We start from the raw sequence: 1454 nt of genomic DNA, 5'->3' as shown, positions 1-1454 counted from the left end.
TACCCGTAACAAGCTCCGGGTCTTCCTGTGCCTCTGCCGCATTAATATTGAAAACTCTTCCGCGGCCTTGTCCATTCGTGTTCTCCTGGTTTGGGCAATTTCTAATAATGTGGCCCGGTTTTCCACATTTGTAACAAACTACATTGGCATAACTTGCTCCGACACTACTTGCTCCGCCATTACTCGTTCCGACACCATTTGTTCCTTTCGTTCTGTTAACCCCTGGTCCGTAGACCTCACACTTCGCCGCGCTATGACCATTTCTTTTACACTTTTTGTAAAATTTGGTGCAGAACCCCGAGTGATACTTTTCACACCTTTGGCATAGCTGCTTCTGATTGTTGTTGTTGTTGTTGCGGTTGTTATTGTTATTCGGATGATTGTTGTTGTTGTTGTTGTTGTTGTTGTTGTTGTTGGGCCGTTTGTTGTAGTTACGATTGATGTTGCGATTGTTGGGATAATTGTTGCGATTATTATTGTAATTGTTGTTGTTGTTGTATTGGTGATTCTTATCACCGTTTTCCTCCCACTTTCTTATGACTTGCTTCACATTGGCCTCTTCAGCCGTCTGTTCTTTAATTCTTTCCTCAATCTGGTTCACTAGTTTGTGAGCCATTCTACATGCCTGTTGTATGGAGGCGGGCTCGTGTGAACTTATATCTTCTTGGATTCTTTCCGGTAATCCTTTCACAAACGCGTCGATCTTCTCTTCCTCATCTTCGAACGCTCCCGGACACAATAGGCACAATTCTATGAATCGTCTTTCGTACGTGGTAATATCAAATCCTTGGGTTCGTAACCCTTTAAGTTCTGTCTTAAGCTTATTGACCTCGGTTCTGGGACGGTACTTCTCATTCATCAAGTGCTTGAATGCTGACCATGGTAGTGCGTACGCATCATCTTGTCCCACTTGCTCTAGATAGGTATTCCACCATGTTAACGCAGAACCTGTGAAGGTATGCGTAGCGTACTTTACTTTGTCCTCTTCAGTACACTTACTTATGGCAAACACCGATTCGACCTTCTCGGTCCACCGTTTCAATCCGATCGGTCCTTCAGTTCCATCAAATTCCAAAGGTTTGCAGGCAGTGAATTCTTTGTAGGTGCATCCTACACGATTTCCTGTACTGCTAGATCCAAGGTTATTGTTGGTATGTAGCGCAGCCTGTACTGCGGCTATGTTTGAAGCTAGAAAAGTACGGAATTCCTCTTCATTCATATTCACGATGTGTCGAGTAGTCAGTGCCAATTCCTTCAAAATAGTCAAATGGAACAAGTTAATCATACAAAATATTAAGAGTAGTCAATAGTATCTCGTAGCATAATATGAACTCATTTATAAAAGATTTTTCTTCATATTAGCGTTTTATAAGTTTAAATTCGGGTAGTACCTACCCGTTAAGTTCATACTTAGTAGCTAATATACAATTCAACTACTACAATTCTATATGAAA

Source organism: Rutidosis leptorrhynchoides, chromosome 1 (assembly GCF_046630445.1).
Source record: "Rutidosis leptorrhynchoides isolate AG116_Rl617_1_P2 chromosome 1, CSIRO_AGI_Rlap_v1, whole genome shotgun sequence".
In the NCBI taxonomy this organism is placed as follows: domain Eukaryota; kingdom Viridiplantae; phylum Streptophyta; class Magnoliopsida; order Asterales; family Asteraceae; genus Rutidosis; species Rutidosis leptorrhynchoides.
Note: the sequence above shows the minus strand (reverse complement) of the source record.